This window comes from Salvelinus fontinalis, chromosome 11 (genome assembly GCF_029448725.1).
Source record: "Salvelinus fontinalis isolate EN_2023a chromosome 11, ASM2944872v1, whole genome shotgun sequence".
NCBI lineage: Eukaryota > Metazoa > Chordata > Actinopteri > Salmoniformes > Salmonidae > Salvelinus > Salvelinus fontinalis.
In genome coordinates, this window is record NC_074675.1 from 16408095 (window position 1) to 16428927 (window position 20833).

A 20833-nucleotide genomic window follows, 5' to 3' on the forward strand; every position below is an offset into this window, starting at 1 on the left:
CTGTCCATTCATACCAGTCACTACAGTACTCCGGTTATGATTCAGTATGTCACAGTGTCTCTATCAGTAATTAGAATTGGATTATGTACTGGCTGATTGTTGTGTGGAGAAAATCCCCCGTTCCTATGAGACAACATAAGCCTCTCTTCCAGGAAATAGAATGGACGACTGGCTCTCAGCGCAAATTGGTCATTCTGAAACAGAGACTAACTGATAAACAGACAAACAGGAAACTGACCACAGAGAGCGAGAGAAAGAGGCAGAAAAAGGGGATAGGCAGAGAGAGGAGGAACGTCTCTTTAAGAGGCAGAGTGAAAGGGGGGAGTGAGGAGGGATAGAGAATAGAAAGGGCTATTGATGACACATGCAGTAAAATAACAAGCTTGAGCAATGATCTTGCATAGTGGTGAGTGGGGGAGGAGGAGGAGGGGGGGGTTGGTATTTTGGTGAATAAGATGAGGTTACCTTTGCACCCTTTGACAGTAACAGAACACGTCTAAAGACCTTCTACACACTAACACCACCGAACACTAGAGACAGGAAACACGGCTACTGAAATAGTCAACATGTCAGCCTCTCTGTGTCTGTCACGCTAGTTCTTTTCTAGACAAATCTCATGTAGTCATTGAAAATGTCCCCAACCTGGTCTTCGCAAAGTAGAAGGAATCTGTTGTGGTGTAAGACTATGTTAAAACATAGTGTTTAGGAAAAACAGATCCCTAATGGTTATATCAAACACAGCAGCAGACGGGTACAGTAGAGCGGTCTGTTCCGACCCAAGCTGCTCAGGCAGGCGGCACGCATCTCCTTTGAGTTACCACCTTTGTTATGACGTCTGCTCTACTGCTTACACCCCTGAGATATAGCATCATCCCCACCCATTTGAGGTTTTATATCAAGCGACCACCTCAAACACTGACAACAATGAATCATTTAAAGGTTTAAAATTATCACAAGCCGCAAACAGATGCAAATACCAGCCTACCACTTTTTCTCCCTTATCTCCCTATCTCTCTCTCTCTCTCTCTCCAGAGTTTCTCTGTTTGAAAACTTTCCATTACTTTATCATAGCCAAGGACTAAACTGTGAACACATTGGGAACACAGTGGAAACAAATAATTTGTTTTGCCATAGTAAGTTCCAGAAAATGGTCGACACTAACAAACGGGTATGAATGGTTCTTCTGGCTTAGAAGGAGGTCACAGTGCAGTCCAAAATGTCAGGACACTGCGCTGCTACTATTTTGTGACCTGGTTTCACTTCCAGTGCTTAAACATCCCACTGTACAGTGGGTCAAGGACACAATAATAGGCCATAAAGATGAGGTCAAGGTACACAAAGTTGGGATCGAGCCAGTAAAATGGAGAAGGCCATTTTGGAATCCCTCTCTCTTTTAAAGCCTCCCCTCTTCACTCTGTTTGCCAAGCCTGGCTCCTTTTCTCTCTATTTTCTGTGCATCTCTCTTGAGATGTTGTCCCTGTTGTCGGTTCTCCCACTCTCCTTTTCACTCAATCACTTTCTCAGTCTCCCCCTCAGGGAGATTCTCTATTGGTTTAGCTAACTCCTCCGTCCTCCGTTCTCTCCCCGCCTCTTTTTGAACAAGTTCAAAGGTAATCGAGGAGAAGATGGAAGGAGAGGAAATGTTGAAACAAATGTGCTTGCATGAAATGAGGCACTCTTCCACTCGCGCGTCATCAGGCAAATTACAATTACAGGGGTGCAATCCCAAAATAAATGAGTAAATTGATAAAAAATGTAATAATGGGTAGTTGTGCAAGACATTTTTCAGATAAAAGGATAAGTAGCATATTGTTTTTAAATGTGTAATGGCTTTCTTCTTCTAGAAAACAACAGCTGATTCGAAGGGGATGTGGCAAATTATAAAACAGTTCCACACTACCTGCCGCAAGGACATTCTTGAGCATTTTCTGGTAATCAGGGAGAGAAGCAGCTCCTTCATTCGCCTACTAATGATTTGACACCCCCCCACTTATCGGTTTCCGGGTCACAGAGGTAAGAGGACGGAGGAGTCAAGAAGAGGACAGTCTTTTGCCCAAATGATAATCTCCCTCAGTCTCTCTCTCTCTTCCTCTTCATCTTGTTTGACTGTATTAGTTTAGGCATGTTTGCTTAACTCTGAGGACAGAGAGGGAAAGAAATAGTGACTGAGGAGAAAAAACACTATAAAGAGAGTTTATTACAAAAGGACTCATGCATGCTTTACCAGCAACTGACCTCCATGCAGTTGCTATGGAAACACATTGTGTAAAGTTCAGTCCCTCCCTATTGGAATGGATGACCTGTGGCTCTTAGCCAATCACAGGCTTCCGTCAGAAGACCGTCGGCGTTGATGCAGCTGAAGACGGAGTCTTACAACCAATTAGAGAGCGAGAACTGAAGCAATCAGCCAATGACGCACGCGATACCCAACACAAATGTGTGTTCCTCAGCAAATCATAAGTGTATCATTGTCAGTTTATGACCAATAACCCCTTATTCACAGGCAAGTATAAACCCTGCCCCGCCACAACGAAGTTGATTGATTTAATCAACTACTGGAGGGAGGAAGTATGACAGGAAAATACATGGCTTTTCAAATCTATACTGTTCCACATAAACGGGAGTCTGCGGGAGTCTGCAACCCCCTCTACACACACTACATTAATACACACTTGTACATGTGTGAAACAGGACAAACATGAGCAGCCACACACAGACACAGCGTCATAATGACTAAGGCTCTTCAGCTAATAAGTTACTCTACTCTGATGGTATGAGGAAGTGACTGTCTTTTGAACCTACTGTAACTGTGTCTCACCAAGAAGGTTACAATATGGCAACTTTCCCCAACTCCATCCCCATCCTAAAATGTAGCACTATGAGCAAAAAATGAGCAAAAAAAACCACAACATTGTCCCTGGATCAGTTCTGAAACCCAACACCAGGTAACAGAGTGGGAAGGGAAAAAGCTTATTTACATATCATCCACCGAAATGCCTCCCCAGTGTTGAGTCTGGGCTGTATTTATAGAGGTTTGGTGGTGTACTGTAGCAACAGGCCTAGTCACAGTGAGAGCAGCAGCACAGCACAGGTCGTAAAGACAAGAGAGCTGGAAGCTTTATTACAGTACATTGTCTCATTGTCGCATTACATATGCTGCTGTTCTATCGCGTGTGCAATGATGTCAGAGGGGGGAAAAACAGTGTTGGACGTTTGCAGTAACTTCTTTGTTTTTGTAATATTACAAATGGACGTGACATTTTCACCATTAAGGATTCCAGCTTTAAAACCTAGTCCTGAAACTATTTGGATGATCTCAAACTCAACTAGTTAAAATACAGAAAAAACCTTGAGATGAAAACAAATGTTACTTGATTGTGTCCAGTCAGAGAGGACGAACCCGAAGCGAGAGACTCCACTCCTATCAAAATTTGGCTACGCGAGAATACAGTGATAAGCAGACCAAGTAGGGCTTTTTTGTATGGAGGTCTATGAGAGAGTGTTGAATTTGGTCAATAAAATGGTGTACTGCTAATTTGCTAAGTGAGGCTTATTTCATCGAATATAAATGTCCTGATGGTAAGGTTGTTCTGAATGTATTGATATACACAGAGTGTACAAAACATTAGGAACACCTTCGTAATATTGAGTTGTAAACCTTTTTGCACTCAGAACAGTCACAATTCGTTCCACAGGGATTCTGGCCCATGTTGACTCCAATGCTTCCCACAGTTGTGTCAAGTTGGCTGGATGTCCTTTGGGTGGTGGACCATTTTTGATACACACGGGAAACCCAGCAGCGTTGCAGTTCATGACACACTCAAACCGGTGCACCTGGCACCTACTACTATACCCCGTTCAAAGGTACTTCAATATTTTGTCTTGCCCATTCACCCTCTGAATGGCACACATACACAATCCATGTCTCAATTGTCTCAAGGCTTAAAAATCTTTCTTTAACTTGTCTCCTTCCCTTTATCTACATTTATTTGAAGTGACATCAGTAAGGGATCATAGCTTTCACCTGGATTCATCTGGTCAGTCTATGTCATTGAAAGAGCTGGTGTTCCTGATGTTTTGTACACTCAGTGTAATTTTATTTATTTTATTTATTTTTATTTTACCGTTATTTTACCAGGTAAGTTGACTGAGAACACGTTCTCATTTGCAGCAACGACCTGGGGAATAGTTACAGGGGAGAGGAGGGGGATGAATGAGCCAATTGGAAGCTGGGGATTATTAGGTGACCATGATGATTTGAGGGCCAGATTGGGAATTTAGCCAGGACAAGTGGACTCACGTGGACTCACGTGGCATCTCGGCAACTTTGAGAAAAAATATTTGATATTGGAGTTGTGTCTGTTGTTCACACGAGTATCTGCCCAAACAATGTGCTAGTCTAGTGCTAGAATGTTCCCACCTGATCTCTTATATAGATTATCTCTGGTCCAGTTCTTATCTGAAGTCACAGGAAACGAGGTCATCACTTCACACTAGTCTGGTGGTGAAACAGTGTCTGCTGCTCCCTGCTCTAATTTTCAGCTATCCCTCACCACCCTGACATTCTCTCACCCATCAACAAGTCACACCACTACTGTAAGGAAGATAGCACTATCCCTCTCTTGTGTGAGGATCTAACATCCAGAGAGAGAGAGCGAAAGAGAGAGAGAGAGAGAGAGAACAGAATGTTTATGTATTACTTGCATTCTCTCTCATAAATAAGAAATGAGCTCAACTAGGCAGAGCTCACTCCAGCGCCGTGTGGGACTTGCTCTTGACATGCTCTTAATTGAAATGAACAGCAGCTATGCTCCTTTGGTGAGGCCTGACTAATGCCATTAGAGTGGATCTGAGGGCAGCACTGTCCACGTGTGTGTGTTTTTTAGTTTGATTGTCCTTGTGGCGACCAGAAGATCTCACAAGGACAGTATTCCCCATAAGGATAGTAAAACAAGGAACATTCGGACAAGTGGGGACATTTCACCAGTCCCTAAAAGGAAAAAGGATATTTTAGGTGTAAGGTTTAGGTTTAAGGTTGGGGTTACAATTTGGGTTAGGCATTAGGAGTTAAGGTTAGAGGTTAAGTTTAGGTTTAGAGGTTATGGAAAATATGATTTTAAATGGGAATCAACTGTTTGGTCCCCACAAGGATAGTAAAACAAACATGTGTTTATGTGTGTAACAGAGAGGACACTTCGATCCAATGTACCACTCCCACAGACGCACTTTGCACTGATTTCAACGCAGGATCCCACACGGGGGGCAAGGAGAAACATTCATCACCATTTATCATCACAGCAAGACAGTGGACACATACACACAAAACAGTAGAGTTCCAGGTAACTCTGCACGTGTATAGAGTACCACAGTATGATTCATAATACCCATAAAACCTAGCAGTCAAACAGGGAAATGGTTCCAATCATTTTTCCACCATTCATTTTTCCCATAGGTAATTTTTTAAACAATGATCTGGACGAGACTGCCGAATAGAGGCAAAGTTAAGAATCTCTGGATTAACGATCTAATGTTAGCTAAATGCAGTAATGAATAAATTGGCTAAATTTCTTTAAATTGACAATTCTGTGAACTGTTTTGTGCCAGTTTTAAATTGACACAATACCTGTTAGAAAAGGTGTAAGCTAGAGATGACGTGCAGCAGCTTGCAGGGATTTGTAGTCTTTCTTGATGTCTACTTTGATGCTGATTATCATTTTTGAATCTGAGAGTAAATAGAGGTGAATATATTGATAAGTCATCTTGTCCAAGAGAGAATGACATGTTATCAAAAAGTCACGCCACGATAACCCTGCACGAAACACAGGCTTTATTTTAAGTGTTTCTAAAATCCTCTATGAGAAAGATGAATGGTGGAAAAACAATTGGAACCTGTTTGACCGCGAGGTTTTATGGGTATTATGACACCTCCACTGTGGGGCTCTATGGTGAGTGTCTGTGAAGTGCTCCTTTGAACACACACAGGGCAGTAGGAGGGTGAAACCTGAAGAAAGTGAGGATCAGTAGCACTAACCTCTTTAACTCACTATTTAAAACCATGTTTTGTACATGTTAGGAACAACAGCGCCGGCATTTCGGAGCAAACTGGATTAACAGAAAGTGCAGCATTGCTGAGGTGGTAGGGACACCTAGTGGAGATAAAGTGTACAGCTGCCAAATTGACTATTAAGAGTATGCATGAACACATTCAGTAAACACCATGCATGATGCAGTAACACATATACATTTGGGGAAAAATTTGAGTCAATATTACTGATGAATAATACATGAAAGATGGCCTTGGCTCATAAGTATGATCAGGGCCACAATGTGTGTCGTGTTTTATTCTTCCGCTCAGTAGTAACCAGGACACCACTATTACTGCCAGTGTCAAGCATGATGCATTTTGATGACATAACTATATGCATTCAACAACCAGACATCCCTTTGGGAAAGTGTTAAAGACAAGAGGGGGAAGTGAGGGGGAGAGAGAGAGAGGGGGGGACGGGGGACGACAGAGTGTGTCAGTTTGTGTTTATGAGTGTGTAATACTCACATCTATTGGATGATGCATGCGCACGCACGACATTGTGAGTGATGAGACTGATAAGTCTGGAACAGAGTGCCCGAGGTCTGTTGTTGCCTCAGCTCTGATCCCCTGCCTCCCTGTCCCCAGCTCTATCCCGCTCCAGCTCAGTGGCGGCAAGTGGGGCATGACAACAAGGGCATGACAACACCAGGAACAAAGTCACAAATAACTTCCTCCTCAACCCACACAGATACAGACACAGTGTAAACATAGCATGTGACATGACTTTGTGCGTGACATGACATGTGACATGTTTTTGTCCACACATACTGTTATACATTGGTAATATAATGTTTATTGCATATACACGTGTGTACGTACATGTGGGTGCGTGTGTGTGTGGGTGTGTGTGACGTTGAGCTGCTCTGACTCTGTGTGTTTTCCAGCCAGCTACCTACGTGTCTGGCGCTGGTTGCCGTGGAGTCAAAGCAAAGGCCTTGAGCTAAAGAAAGGCCCGGAAGCAGCACAGTCAGCGCCATAGAGATACAACATATAGAAAGTAAACAGCTCTTCATTCCACATAAAACATATAGAAAATGTACAGTACCAGTCAAATGTTTGGACACACCTACTCATTCAAGGGTTTTTCTTTATTTTTACTATTTTCTACATTGTAGAATAATAGTGAAGACATCAAAACAATGAAATAACACAAGGAATCATGTAGTAACCAAAAAACGGCGAAACAAATCAAAATATACATTTAGAATTTAGATTCTTCAATGTAGACACCCTTTGCCTTGATGACACCTTTGCACATTCTTGACATTCTCTTAACCAGCTTCACCTGTAATGATTTTCCAACCGTCTTGAAAGAGTTCCCACATATGCTGAGCACTTGTTGACTGCTTTTCCAGGTCATCTGATGCAGCAATCGATCACTCTCCTTCTTGGTCAAATAGCACTTACACAGCCTGGAGGTGTTCTGGGTCATTGTCCTGTTGAAAAACAAATGACAGTCTTACTAAACGGTCCCGAGTGGTGCAGCGGTCTAAGGCACTGCATCTCAGTGCTGGAGGTGTCACTACAGACCCTGGTTCAATCCCGGGCTGTATCACAATTGGCCATGATCGTGAGTCCCATAGGGCGGCGCACAATTGGCCCAGCATCGTCCGGGTTAGGGGAGAGTTTGGTCGGAGTAGGCCGTCATTGTAAAATACGAATTTGTTCTTAACTGACTTGCCTAATTAAATAAAGGTTAAATAAAATGTTTAATTAAAAAAAAAACGGGATGGGATGGCATATCGCTGCAGAATGCTGTGGTAGCCATGCTGGTTAAATGTGCCTTGAATTCTAAATAAATCACCACCAGTGTCACCAGCAAAGCACCCTACACCATCACACCTCCTCCTCCATGCTTCACGGTGGGAACCACACATGCAGAGATCATCCTTTCACCTACTAAGCGTCTCACAGAGACACGGCCGTTGGAACCAAAAATCTACCATTTGGACTCCTCTGACCAAAGGACAGATTTCCACCGGTCTAATGTCCATTGCTCGTGTTTCCTGGCCCAAGGCTCTTTTTCTTATTGGTATCCTTATATGTGTCTGTTCCTTGAACTCTGTGAAGCATTTATTTGGGCTGCAATTTCTGAGGCTGGTAACTCTAATGAACTTCTCCTCTGCAGCAGAGGTAACTCTTGATCTTCCTTTCCTGTGGCAGTCCTCACAAGAGCCAGTTTCATCATAGCGCTTGATGGTTTTTGCGACTGCACTTGAAGAAACTTTCAAAGTTCTTGACATTTGCCGGATTGACTGACCTTCACTGTCGTTTCTCTTTGCTTATCTGAGCTCTTCTTGCCATAATATGGACTTGGTCTTTTACCAAATAGGGCTATCTTCTTCTCACAACACAACTGATTGGCTTTAAGAAGGCAAGAAATTCCACAAATTAACATTTAACAAGGCACACCTGTTAATTGAAATACATTCCAGGTGACTTTCTCATGAAGCTGGTTGAGAGAATGCCAAGACTGTGCAAAGCTGTCATCAAGGCAAAGGGTGGCTACTTTGAAGAATCTAGAATATAAAATATATTTTGATTTGTTTAAAACTTTTTTTGGTTACTACATGGTTCCATGTGTTATTTCATAGTTTTGATGTCTTCACTATTATTGTACAATGTAGAAAATAATACAAATAAAGAAAAACACTGGAATGAGTAGGTGTGTCCAAACTTTTGACTGGTACTATATACGCATAAAAGTTATTCTTTACCCCACATTATATATTTGGCACAAAACATCAAACAACTTTGTAAAGCAAAGACAAATATAATTTCATAGACTCGATGCACTACAAAATGGTCAGACTCAGTGGAACTTTTGGGTGAAAACCTTGCTTGGGTAGAAGCAGAGGAAAGTCTTAAAATGGTAAGTGTTACAGGTCCATTTTCATCAATCTAGGCCAGTCACGCCTGGAAATGGGTGGGACGAATGTAACGATCCTGGATCTGAGGACCTGTGTGAGTAAGTGAGTGAGTGAGTGAGTGAGTGAGTGAGTGAGTGAGTGTGAGACCCACTGTCACCATCATTTAGCCCAGAACAAGAGTTTTAAACATCTTCCTGGGAATCCTAATCCTCAGTGTACCAGTTTCTATCCCCATGTAACCCTGTTTCAATCTCATACTGGGAACCAAAGTTCTCCCCAGTCATCACATTTCATGTAGTCGCTGGGAGACGACACAGCTCCGTGGAGATAGAAAGAGAGAGTGAGAGCGAGAAGCAGAGAGAGAGAGATTCAGAGAGAGAGAGAGAGACAGAGACAGAGAGAGAGAGAGGCCTCCTCCAGTCAGACAAAGACAGGTGACAGGCTGGGGGTAAATCTCCCAGCAGCAGCAGTAGCACTCAGAGACGGGTGTTCACAGAGACAGAAGAGGGAATAAATCCAAATGCAAATACAAGTCTGTTGACAGCAGGGACCCCAAAATGGGCTTCCATCGATCTGTTGCTTTATTTGTTTGCGCTCTGTCTCTTTCCTGTTCCCTCTCTCTCCCTTTCTGCGTGTGTGTGTGTGTGTCTCTCTCTCTCTCTCTCTCTCTTTCTCTCTCTCTCTCTCTGGATGTTAGATCCTCACACAAGAGAGGGATAGTGCTATCTTCCTAACAGTAGTGGTGTGACTTGTTGATTGGTGAGAGAATGTCAGGGTAGTGAGGGATAGCTGAGAATTTGAGCAGGGACTCAGGGAGCAGCAGACGCTGTTTCACCACTAGACTAGAGTGAAGTGATGACCTCATTTCCTGTGACTTCAGATAAGATCTGGACCAGAGATAATCTATATAATGTCAAAATGGTCTTGTCTCTGCCCTAACAATGGGAGTCGTTGTCAGAAAGGCGAAAAGGCAGGTGGAAGCAGGTACGATCAGGTGGGAACATTCTCACACTAGACTAGCACATTGTTTGGGTAGATACTCATGTGAACAAAAGACACAACTCCGATATCACATATTTGAGTGTCCAAAACGTCAGGAACAACAGCTCTTTCAATGACATAGGCTGACCAGGTGAATCCAGGTGAAAGCTAGGATCCCTTACTGATGTCACTTCAAATCAATGTAGACAAAGGGGAGGAGACAGGTTTAAGAAGTATTTTTAAGCCTTGAGACAATTGAGACATGGATTGTGTATGTGTGCCATTCAGAGGGTGAATGGGCAAGACAAAATATTTAAGTGCCTTTGAACGGGGTATGGTAGTAGGTGCCAGGTGCACCGGTTTGAGTGTGTCAAGAACTGCAACGCTGCTGGGCTTTTCACACTCAACAGTTTTCTGTGTGTATCAAGAATGGCCCACCACCCAAAGGACATCCAGCCAACTCGACATAACTGTGGGAAGCATTGGAGTCAACATGGGCCAGAATCCCTGTGGAACGCTTTCGACACCTTGTATAGTCCATGCCCCGACGAATTGTGGGGCAAAGGGGGGTGCAATTGAGGGCAAAAGGGGGTGCAATTGAGGGCAAAAGGGGGTGAAACTCAATATTAGTGCATTGAACACTCAGTGTATATCAATACATTCGGAACAACCTTAACATTACGAAACTTTTCTTGGATTAAATAAGCCTCACTTAGCAAATTAGCAACACAACATTTTATTGACCAAATCCAACATTCTCTCATAGACCACCATACAAAAAATCCCCATTTGGTCTGCTTGTCGCTGTATTCTCACGTAGACAGATTTTGATGGGAACGGAGCCTCTTGCTTCGCCTCATCCTCTCTGAATGGACACAATCCCTTAACATTTGATTTCTTCTCAGGGTTTTTTCTATATTTTAACTAGGTGAGTTAGAGAGATCATTAACTAGTGTTTAAAGCTTTTACCATGATTTTTATTTTTTTTTACCGTTATTTTACCAGGTAAGTTGACTGAGAACACGTTCTCATTTGCAGCAACGACCTGGGGAATAGTTACAGGGGAGAGGAGGGGGATTAATGAGCCAATTGTAAACTGGGGATTATTAGGTGACCATGATGGTTTGAGGGCCAGATTGGGAATTTAGCCAGGACACCGGGGTTAACACCCCTACTCTTACGATAAGTGCCATGGGATCTTTAATGACCTCAGAGAGTCAGGACACCCGTTTAACGTCCCATCCGAAAGACGGCACCCTACACAGGGCAGTGTCCCCAATCACTGCCCTGGGGCATTGGGATATTTTTTAGACCAGAGGAAAGAGTGCCTCCTACTGGCCCTCCAACACCACTTCCAGCAGCATCTGGTCTCCCATCCAGGGACTGACCAGGACCAACCCTGCTTAGCTTCAGAAGCAAGCCAGCAGTGGTATGCAGGGTGGTATGCTGCTGGCACAATGATGCACAACGCTTCCCAGCTCTGCTTTAAGACAACAAAACAAATACAATAACAACGGCTGTGGGGCGGGCTGTGGCACCGTTTCCCCTACTGTGGATTTCATCTATAAGGGAAAACAGTACTTCCACTACATGTAGTGGTTATTGAGATCCAAGGGTCATGTGATCATGGGGGGTCATCAAGAAGACATCTGAATTTTCCTTTTCTTTTTTTGAATCAAATACCAAAATTTGACTGTCGATATTTGTCTTTCACAGGATATTGGAAGCTCTGACGTAGCTAGTCACTGCCCTGCTTTACCCAAAGCACTCGGTCTTTCTCCATATATAGCCAACCCCATTAGGTCTAATGTACAGTAAATGATGAACTCTCTCTTCCACTCTGTGGCAACACATACACTGGAGAATGGCTAACGCTGCAGCAGTGTTCATGTGACAGTCGCTGTGCCTGTGGCCTACTTAGCTAGCCGTAGCATTCTGCACTTCCCCTCTAACTCTCACTCTGGGTTGAATGAGGCTCCATGCTTTCTCTCGCTCGCTCTTTTGACGACTGCTCCACTTCCTCATGGCAGGCCAGGGTCCGGGGTGGGTTCCGGAATGAGAACGTCTTGTTCTCCCCGGCTGTAGAGAATCAAAGCAAATAGCGGCTGCCAAGTACAGCTCATGTGACTGCTGTGTGAAAATGCATCCCGCTCCCTACCCAACCCACCCCTCTGCCGGTCAGCTTGACAACCAACCCTCTCACTCATTCGCTCGCTCTTTCTTTCACCTCACTTTATTCATCTCTCGGTCTCTTTCTCCCTCTCCCTCTCATCCAAATTCCAGTATGCTTAATTGGTGGGCCCACACATTTAGACAGCCTTGCCAGAGTTGTTTTATAATTTTCACATAACATTTACCCACTGACAAAGAACCGAATGCAACTGCAGTTATTGTCAGAATGATAAATAACTGATATGGAAATTAAAAAAGGTTGAAAACCTTTGTTACACAAGGGAGATCTTTTCAGGCAATTTGTAGACATCTCATTTTTCATTAAATAAAGGTGTGGGCAGGAGTTTTCTCCTCGTTTGACAGTACCCTACTGAGGTTTCATTACACACCCTCCCCAGGCCACCCCTGTGCCAACTCTGCCAGCCCAGACACACTGACACTGCATACCCATCCACCAGACTGCTCGGTTCTGGAATCAACCTGCTCTAGACTAGAGCCAGCTGCTCGCCTCAGGGCTAAAACCCTTCCATTCTAGAACAGTCTAGATTAGTGTTCAAGAGAGACTTGGAACTGTGTTTGAGCTGTTGTAGCTCTGGCAACAGTAGAGTTTGCTGAGAGCAGGAGCAGGGAGGGCTCTGGATACACAAATGCCATGCCACGTTACGGTTAACATCTTGTTATCAAACACAGACACACACTCCAACAGACACACACTCCAACAGACACACACTAAAGTTGTCTACGTCTGTTTCTTGTGAGCAGAGGCAAATGATGGAGCATTTCAGCAGCGTTGCGCGTACAGCTAGTTTCTCCCTCCGTTTCTCTGCAGCAGTGTAGCCTAATGTCTGCAGCTCTTCTGCTGCTTCCTGCGTCACTTCCCCTCCTAGTACACTGTGAGATGTAAACACAAGCGCACCCATGCTCGTTTGCATGAGTGCACACACACACAGTCGCACACATATACACACAGTCGCACGCACACACACAGTCGCACACACACAGTCGCTCACACACACACACACACACAGTCGCACACACACACAGCCACACACACAGTCGCTCACACACACACACACAGTCGCACACACACACAGTCACACACACACACACACACAAGGGTTGTTCATCACAACCACAAGCACCAAGCGGAAATAAAACTTTAACAGCTGGGTTAAAAACCAGCTGTCTCCCACTCAGAGGCACACAGATACATACAGAGACAAATGTATAACTAGAAACACACACCAACACTCTGAGTACAACACACCTGCCTGAGGAAATGCAATAATTCAACAACATCCCACACACAGTGAAACCACCAACCTCAGTGTTCTCTGTACTCAAATCAGACTGCAATCCAAGTCTTTTCAAGTAACATTTGCTGAGCTACTGTTGACTCACCAGTAGTGATGGCTTATGGAGTTAGGGAGGAAGAGAGGGAGGGGAAAGAGGACAGGAATTAAATTGCAGTCTGCTGCAAATTACACAGACACAGGCGCTGTCTGCGTGCTTCAACCTTAAATACAGCCGTGGCTAAAAGACAAACACAACAACATATCATTAAATTAAATGGTATGTTTGTTGTAATGGACAAGAACAGACCCATTTGGCCTGTAACAGGGAGACTGTCAGCACTGGACTTCATACATGGCCTGTGACGCAGACTGCGATGTCGGTTTCAGCATGGACGTACACCAGACACACACACACAAACACACACAAACACACACAAATACACTTCAGTACTTGAGTGACACTCTGGCCATTTTATGTCACTAATCTCGCTGCTTCCTCTGTAGTGAAGTGCAGCGCATAGTTTAGCTAAGTCATGCACCCTCCAGAGGAAACAACTGCTTATACCCCTGAACCTCTCCTTTGAAATGGGTGTTAGAATATCCCCACTAATAACAACTATAATAACATGAATTATGTTGACACACTCAATCTCACTCAACGCTTTGGAATGTCAACCCTGCTCAAACTCAAACATGCTTCATTCACATGTCTTCTGATTGTTGTTGACAACTGTATATTTGGGGTATTTTATTAGGATCTCATTAGCTTTTTGCGATAGTAGCAAATACTCTTCCTGGGGTCCATATAAAACATGAAACCTGACATATACAGAATATTAAGAGAACAGAACTACATACATTTTAAACATCCCACATAGCCTACATATCAGTATATCAGTGGAGGCTGCTGATGGGAGGACGGCTCATAATAATGGCTGGAACGGTACAGTACAGACACATAAAATATCTAGGTCAAATAGGTGAGAGGCGTGTGGTGAGGTGTTGCTTTATCTGTTTTTTTAAACCAGGTTTGCTGTTCACTTGAGCAATCGGAGATGGAAGGGAGTTTCATGCAATCATGGCTGTATATAATACTGTACGTTTTCTTGAATTTGTTCTGGATTTGGGAACTGTGAAAAGACCCCTGGTGGCATGTCTGGTACGGTAAGTGTGTGTGTGTCAGTTCTGTGTGTATGTCGACTATGCAAACAATTTGGAATTTTTAACACATTAATGTGTTTTTTTAAACAGGAAGTAATGCATTCAGTCTCTACTTTTAGCCAAGAGAGACTGGCATGCATCGTATTGATATTAGCCCTCTGATTACAGTGAAGAGCAAGACGTGCTGCTCTGTTCTGGGCCAGCTGCAGTTTTTCTAGGTCCTTCTTTGCTGCAACTGACCATATGACTGTGCAATAATCAAGATAAGATAAAACTAGAGCCTGCAGGACTTGCTTTGTGGCGTGTGGTGTCAAAAAGCAGAGCATCTCTTTATCAATTACAGACCTCTCCCCATCTTCACAACAATTGAACCAATATGTTTTGACCATGACAGTTTACTATCCAAGGTGACACCAAGAAATGTAGTCTCTTCAACCTGCTCAATAGCTAGATTCTGAATTATCAGATTGAGCTGAGGTCTACAATTTAGGCCAATTTGGCACTTTGTTGACAAGGACATGAGGAACAAAAACAAAATCTCTCAGAATTAATTAAATGCTGGTCCAACACAAGATTAAAGGAAACATATTAAAAGAGGAAAATACATCAACATTTCTCTAGAATAACACACCTGTAATACCACAGAAATGGAAACCTACACCAAAACACACACACAAAGAGACATGCACACAGACACACACACACACACACCAGGGTGTTACACGAAAAAGAGCTCGATTCCTGTGAAATGTACCACGTCCTTCAATGCTTTCTCTTTTTATGTAAAGTGATTCAGGCTGGCAGTGACTCAATCAACAAATAAAGTCATAAATGGACAATGGGCCGCAATAGGTACAGCTTTAAGTCTGCATAGAGTTGTGAGCAAAAAAGGGTAACCTATAGTGGAGAAAGGCATGTAGCTATGTGTACACTACTATCTTACTAGTTTTGCTGACAGGACAGGACATGAGGGCATTTTTATAGCTGTGTTCATAGCCGCGGGAAATAGTTTGAGGGTGCTGCGCTATTTTTATTTTATTTTTTAATTCTTCTTATTTTTTATTCAGATTTTTTAGGAGGGCGCTGCAGCACCCTCAGCACCCACACTTCCTTCAGCTATGGCTGTGTTTACTGAGAGTGCTGGGTTAGAGAGCCCCATCTCTAGAAAGCATATTTTCTTATACTGTACAGAGGGATGTCAGCCTGCTCTGCTGTGACAGGAGGAGAGTTCATGCCACCTGTGTTTTGGCTCTTAGGCTAGTTTTTATGGATAAATGGAATTCAATGTAGAGGTAAACACCTGGTTGTTGGTTACCTTGTCAGATTTAAAGGGATGAGATGGACAGAGATTTAGACTAGACTGATGTGCTATTTTGTTATACACACTCAAAAACAATGATAAAATGTAGTTGGCCTGGGCAATGTTACAATCTATCAATTGGCCATTGGTCTCTCTAGGTCTTGTCACATACATGCAAAGGAGATGTGCTCTGTGGTCGTTCCAAAGGCGGTCAGTTGCAAGTATTTTTTTGTGTATTCAAGAGAACTGGGAACTCGGAAAACAACAATGTCAAATCATGGTGTCAGTGATATTCGGTTAAAGACCTGGAGAATAAACCCTCCTCCTCACAGCTGCCCATGTCCCTTAAAGTTGATGATGTGGTTGTTACTGACAAGAAGCACATGGCTGAGCTCTTTAATCACCACATCGTTAAGTCAGGATTCCTATTTGACTCAGCCATGCCTCCTTGCCCGTCCAACATTTCCTCATCTCCCACCCCTTCTAATGCGACTATCCCCAATGCTTCTCCCTCTTTTCCCCTGCCCTGCTACAAAGTTTCTTCCTGCAGGCAGTCACTGAATCTGTGGTGCTAAAGGAGCTCCTGAAACTTGACCCCAAAAAACCATCTGGGTCAGATGGTTTAGACTCTTTCTTCATTAAAGGTTGATGCCCCTATCATCGCCAAGCCTATCTCCGACCTTTTTAACATGTCTCTCCTTTATGGGGAGGTTCCCATTGCTTGGAAGGCAGCCACGGTTCGTCCTTTATTTAAAGGGGGAGATCAAGCTGATCCTAACTGTTATAGGCCTATTTCTGTTTTGCCCTGTTCATCAAAAGTGTTGGAAAAACATGTCAATAATCAACTGACTGGCTTTCTTGATGTCTATGTTATTCTCTCTGGTATGCAGTCTGGTTTCCGCTCAGGATATGGATGTGTCACTGCAACCTTAAAGGTCCTCAATGATGTCTCCATTGCCCTTGATTCTAAGCAATGTTGTGCTGCTATTTTTATTGACTTGGTCAAAGCTTTTGATACGGTAGACCATTCCATTCTTGCTGGACGGCTAAGGAGTATTGGTGTCTCTGAGGGGTCTTTGGCCCGGTTTGCTAACTACCTCTCTCAAAGAGTGCAGTGTATAAAGTCAGAAAATCTGCTGTCTCAGCCACTGCCTGTCACCAAGGGAGTACCCCAAGGCTCAATCCTAGGTCCACTCTCTTCTCAATTTACATTAACAACATAGCTCGGGCAGTAGGAAGCTCTCTCATCCATTTATATGCAGATGATATACAGTTTTATACTTAGCTGGCCCCTCCCTGGATTTTGTGTTAAATGCTCCACAACAAAGCTTTCTTAGTGTCCAACAAGCTTTCTCTACCCTTAACCTTGTTCTGAACACCTCCAAAACAAAGGTCATGTGGTTTGGTAAGAAGAATGCCCCTCTCCCCACAGGTGTGATTACTACCTCTGAGGGTTTAGAGCTTGAGGTAGTCACCTCATACAAGTACTTAGGAGTATGGCTAGACGGTACACTGTCCTTCTCTCAGCACATATCACAGCTGCAGGCTAAAGTTAAATCTAGACTAAATCTCATATATATATATATTCATATATATATATATATTTAAATCCCAGACCCCATCCCCGCAGGAGTGCCTTTTGCCTGTTGGTAGGCCATCATTGCAAATAAGAATGTGTTCTTAACTGACTTGCCTAGTTAAATAAAGGTTCAATAAAATAAAATAAAAAATATTCAGGTTGGTAAATCCGAGGTCTAGGAATATGCCCGAGATTCCGACTTGCAATTCCAAAACGGATGAACTTTCAAAACGATTTTTCCCTTTCAGAGATAGTTTTTTTTCTCTCGAGTTCCCAGTTATCATGAATACACTGAAGTCGGAGATGTTCGAGTTCCTACCTGTTTTGAACGCTCACGTGTCCCTGACACTACTCCCACATACTGTACAAGGCAGTGACGTCGAATGTTATTGTTACATTTCCTTAACATCCCGTCCCCGTCCAACAGAGGGACTGTAGAACATGTTGATAAAGGATTTGGCCCCACCTGTAGGCTAACAGGGGGGTGGGTATAGGATGTATCAAAGGCGGACGGTCCTACAGCTACGCAGTTTCCGATTTGACAGTAGAAAGTTCTCCATGCATCGGACATATAAAGGCTACCCCAATCACAATGCTATAGCCCAGTATAAGTCTAGAACTTTACAATTATTTCACAGAAATAAACTTTAACCAGGTTATGAATGATTTTGCTACCCCATATTTTACATCACAATAGGCTATAATCCATAAAGATGAGTAGTTATGTTCTGTTTATGTTGCGTAATGATGACGATTGGAGAGATCTGAACATCACAAGTTATGAAAGTGCGTCCTCATAAAAATGCCGCCCTCTCGACTGTCAGTGCAAGCTCCAAATAACCTGTCTCGACAACGCAAAATCAGACTATAGTGGCGACATCAATTTTAGTTTAAACTAAACATTTTCTTGCTCGTATTTTCTAGCCTTGGACCAGACAGCGGTCTGTGTGTTGTTGCGGTACGACCTATAGGCATTATTTTTTTAAACAACATACATTCAATAGGCTATCAAATATCTGTAGAAAGCAAAGACCCAGTTGTCGAGCTTACTTCAACTTCAATCTGCGCAACACAAACTGGAATGTGGACATTGGCAAAGCTATAGAGAGCAAAAATCTGTCAGAAATTTTTAAAAATCTGCTCAGTCACAAGAGCAGGGCGAATTTTCGTATTACGCACTTACAGAAAACACAGAAGACAATGCGATTCCTCCGCTGTATCAACACGAGAAAACCAAAATAACGCGCGGAAAGCACCTGCGGTAACGCGCAGACATGACAGCTGAGAAGAGCATAGAGAAACAGTGCCTCTACCCAGCTGCGTATCAACCATCTGGGACATTATATAAATAAGTTCACTCACGTGAGATGATCACCGATTTCACTCCCAGGTAGATGGATGGAATAAACACGCACTTTCAAGGGATCTTCCCCTTCAAAAAGTGCTTAATAGCTGCAGGTACAATCGCGAATCGACAGACATGTCCCGTCTGATGGGGACGTATTCTGGACCGCCCCTGTCCCCGACTTGGTCCCCCATTTGCTCCGAGGCAATTGCGCGGGTGCTATTGCAGATGAGTGCGTAGATTTTTTTTGAATCAGCTCAGGGTACACTCCGTCTCTGTTTTCCTGCTATTTCATTATATCATGTCCATCATGTGACATGGCCAAGCCTTTCAATGGAAACTTAAAGGGACCTCCCACGTGATCCAGTCCATGCGCAGTCACTATGGGAGGGGGAAGTCCACTGCGCTCTGTAAACAGCATGAGCCATTAATCGCATAATAAAGACTACAGCGTCCAAGTTCTGGCCCATATAATATAAACTAGCCTACATAATAGTATAAGTCTCCAAAAGAGTCACATAGTGAGTTATTTCCCGCATATATGAGCTCATGTGTAGGCTATAACATCAACATGACCATGACTCAGGAATGAGATGAGCAGGTGCATTTATTGCTATTATAGGACCAATGCAGTGTCTAGTGACCTCGTGGTCCATAGGCCTATAAGTTAATATATGTTTTATCATGATAAACATGTAGCCTATAATTTTAACAAATTTGGAATACTTAACTGAGTAAGTGAAAAATTAAATAGAATAGTTTACAAAAGGAGTCATAATTTAATATAGCCTATACTTCTCAATGTCACTCAATAATCCATTGTCCGCTGGGCTTTGGACAAAAAAGTCACGAAAAAAAGTGCCCCTCCACTCCATTTATGGTAAATTAAGAGGTTCCTGTGCCAAGTGCTGCTCGTGCACTTAGAAGAAATGACATTGTCTTGCATTTCTTACATCAAAAAGCTTCCTGGTAATCCACTTGGAGATGATTCACCGGTGTCAAATTGCATTTTGCATTTGACACGGAGATGGTCCTTTCGAAAAATGGGATGATCAAAGCCTGGTTGACGCTCAGAAAGTTATGGCTATTATTGTTTTCAGTATTTATGTACAATTATATGAGGCTTTATTTATAATAAGATTATTGTTGTTGCAATAATATAATAGCCTAATAGTAAACCAAATAAAAATCAAAGTTTATTGTTCTGCATACACAGTTATGCAGATGTTATAGCGTGTACAGCAAAATGCTTGTCTTACTAGCTCCTAACAGTGCAGAAAAAACAACCACACAAATAATCAGAAACTAGAAACAGGAAATCAAGATCGAATCAGTACAGTCATTGCCCCGTAGTTTGGACAGTCACAGAGAGAGAAAGAGAGAGAGGTGTGTGTGTGTGTGTGTGGGGGGGGGGGGGGGGGGGGGGGTCAGTTATTATCTCATGCTGACTGGAAAGGGTGATGAGGATTCTTGTGCCCTGTGACTTACAGGCTGGAACTGAGATCATCAGGAAAGATGACATAAGAATGAAGCAGTGACTCTATTATCCTGTGATATCCTCATCATCGGGACTTTGGTGGGAAACACATTTGGAACTAAAAGATATGGGCCTATGTTAAAAATGAACAAGGGAAACCAAACACAGGAGGAAACATCAGTCCTGCTTGTGTGAGGTAATACCGGTTCCATATCTTTGAGAGATACAGTATTTCAAACATATTCTAAATTCTATTGATGCTGTTCAGTGTCTCAACGTGCAACAAATATGAGACAAGCCTATACTCAAGCCTATATTGAATAGCTTCTAAAAGTTTACAAACTATATTATTTCTGCAGGTAAAATAGGTGTCAGGAAAAACCTATTGCGATGATAACACACACACACATACAAACACACGAACACTAAGCCAAATGGAAGCAGTCTGGTTGAAATAACTTGCTGCAGGTGTTCCATGCACATTTTCAGGGTCACTAATCAATATCATGTCCTCATAAATATTTGGAACAGTTTTCTATTTTATTGAACTTGACCGATGTAACCA

At 43.0% G+C, this 20833-nt stretch overlaps 1 long non-coding RNA gene across 1 annotated transcript; it reads right to left on the reverse strand.

Annotated features, from left to right (window-relative positions):
• Positions 1-7157: 7157 nt before the first annotated feature.
• On the reverse strand, positions 7158-19113 carry LOC129865171 (uncharacterized). Its single transcript, XR_008761321.1, has 2 exons — positions 18809-19113; positions 7158-7524 (listed from the first exon to the last, which is right to left on the reverse strand). It is a non-coding gene; the product is annotated as an uncharacterized LOC129865171 (long non-coding RNA).
• Between the last annotated feature and the right edge of the window lie 1720 nt (positions 19114-20833).